Source organism: Callorhinus ursinus, unplaced genomic scaffold (assembly GCF_003265705.2).
Source record: "Callorhinus ursinus isolate GAN/ISIS: 27379988/994484 unplaced genomic scaffold, GSC_fseal_2.0 scaffold36, whole genome shotgun sequence".
Classification (NCBI taxonomy): Eukaryota; Metazoa; Chordata; class Mammalia; order Carnivora; family Otariidae; genus Callorhinus; species Callorhinus ursinus.
In genome coordinates, this window is record NW_027397098.1 from 14,662,333 (window position 1) to 14,664,672 (window position 2,340).

General features: G+C 40.3%; 1 non-coding gene across 1 annotated transcript; it reads right to left on the reverse strand.

Annotated features, from left to right (window-relative positions):
- Positions 1 to 1,290: 1,290 nt before the first annotated feature.
- On the reverse strand, positions 1,291 to 1,412 carry LOC112810141 (U6atac minor spliceosomal RNA). The gene has a single exon (XR_003204769.1). It is a non-coding gene; the product is annotated as a U6atac minor spliceosomal RNA (small nuclear RNA).
- Between the last annotated feature and the right edge of the window lie 928 nt (positions 1,413 to 2,340).

A 2,340-nucleotide genomic window follows, 5' to 3' on the forward strand; every position in this document is an offset into this window, starting at 1 on the left:
AATACATCATTTCTGAATTAAATTGGGTTTATTCTTTTTAAATTATTTTCCTGTCTTAGTGTACTCCCTGAAGCATCTAGAACAATGCAGAATAGGATTGGTGACAGCAGATACCTTTGCCTTGTTCCTGATCACAGGGGAAATCATTCAGTCCTTCACCACAATATGACTTAGCTGTAGATTTCTGAGGCTGACATGCTTTCCTTATATTTCTAGTTTTCTAAGACGATTTTTGATGAATGAATATTGAGTTTTGTTAAGGTTTTTTTCCTCTACATTTTTAGTATGGTTAGGTAACTTTTCTTTTTTAATCTGCTAATAAAGTGAATTAAATGGATTTATTTTTAAAAGTTGAACAACCTTGTGTTCCTGGGATAAATTCCACTTGGTCATGATGTATTTTGTATATTGCTGAAATTCTATATGCTTGTATTTCCTTAAAAATGTTGAGTCTAGGACAAACTCTGGTCCATCCAGACAGTGGAATATTATTCAGCACTAACAAGAAATGAGCCATCAAGCCATGAAAAGACATGGAGGAAACTTAAATGCATATTATTGAGTGAAAGAAGTCACTTTGAAAAGCCCATATACTGTATGATCCCAACTGTGTGACATTCCAGGAAAGACAAAACTATGGAGACAGTAAAAGATCAGTGGTTGTCAGAGGTTGGGGAAAGGGGGATGGATAGTTGGAGCACAGAGGAATTTTAGGGCAGTGAAACTACTCTGTGCAATACTATAATGATACACACATGTCATTATGCATCTGTCCAAACCCCTAGAATGCACAGCACCAAGAGTGACCCTCGGGTCAACTATAGAGTCAGGGTGATGATGACGTGTCAGTGTAGGTTCATCTTTGGTAACAAATGTACCGAGTGGAGGGTGTTGATAGTGGGGGAGGCTATGCTGGGGGTAGGACAGGAGGCATATGGGAAATCTCTGTATCTTCCTCTCAAGTTTGCTGTGAACCTAAAACTGCTTTAAAAAGAAATAAATCCTACTAAAATTATTGGGTCCATATTTGTGAAGGATAATCCTCTGTAATTTTATTTTCTTATAATGTCTTTATGGTTTAATGTCAGGTAAGTGTTAGCATTATAACATGAAGGATTTGTACAAGAATTTATATATTTGTTTTCTTGTATGTTTGATAGATTTCAGCACTGAAACTGTACACCAAGGTTTCCTTTGTGGGGAATATTTTAACTTAAAGTTTAATTTCTTTAATAGATTCAGGGTCATTCATGCTTTTCTGAAATGACTTTTGATCATTTGTGTCTGTGAAGGAATTTGTATTTCATCAGTTGGTGTAGAACTTTCTCTTAACTGTATGCGTGCTGTCAGGCCCGACAACTCTTCCATCCTTGTCAAGGGGACTGCTAACCTTCTCTCCTTTCATACAACACAGAACTGTCTTCCTCTTATTTCTCCTGTATTGGCCACACATCTGATGCCCCTACTCTTACTCCTGATGTTAGTCATTCATTTATGCTTCCTTTCCTATTTTGTTGGTCATTATAAATTCAGATTTATCAGTTTCACTGATCATTTTAAAGAACCAGCTTTTGGATTCTGTAATTTTGCTGTTGCCTTTATTTCATCCAGGTAGAGTATTTCCTTACCCATTCCTGCCTCACAGTCATTTTGCTCTTCTTGGTCTAGTTTATGAAGGTAAGCACTTTTCTCACTGACATCAAAGCTTCCTCCTTTCCTAATATCAGCATTCACTGCTATGAATTTCCCTCTAAACACCATGTTAGCAAAGTATCACAGATTGTGGTGTACTGTGTTTTTCTTGCCTTTGGTGACACATAGGCTCTGTTTGGTCATCTCCCCACGAGCTGCTGCCTGGTCGTGGGCCATGTTGCTATGTGTTATCTTTAGGAGGGCTTTTCTTGTGTCTCATCTTGATGCCCACACCCGCCATGAGATGTTGACTTTTCTCCACTCTGGCTGGGCTAAGACTCCAATAGACCTCATCCAACTTGACCTTTAGTATCTCCCTTCCATTGTTCACCTCAGAGCAGCCCTTTTCCTGATATGCGTTGTTCTCCCTCACTCTGGGCAAGGGACTCTGGGAACCACTCTGCACAGCTCCTCACTCCCTGGGACAAGGGAAGGCCCCCACATCCACACATCCCACCTGCCCCAAACTCTGAGCTCTGCCTCTCTGCTCAGTGGGATCACAGCACTCTGCTTGGACTCCACATGTTGTCCTGTAGTAGGAAATTGTCCCCACACTGTGAAGCACTGTGACTGTGGTGCTCATCCAATGAGACTCCTTCTCTAAAACAGATGGCCATCTTGGACTGTCCTTGTCCAAAGCCTGACAAC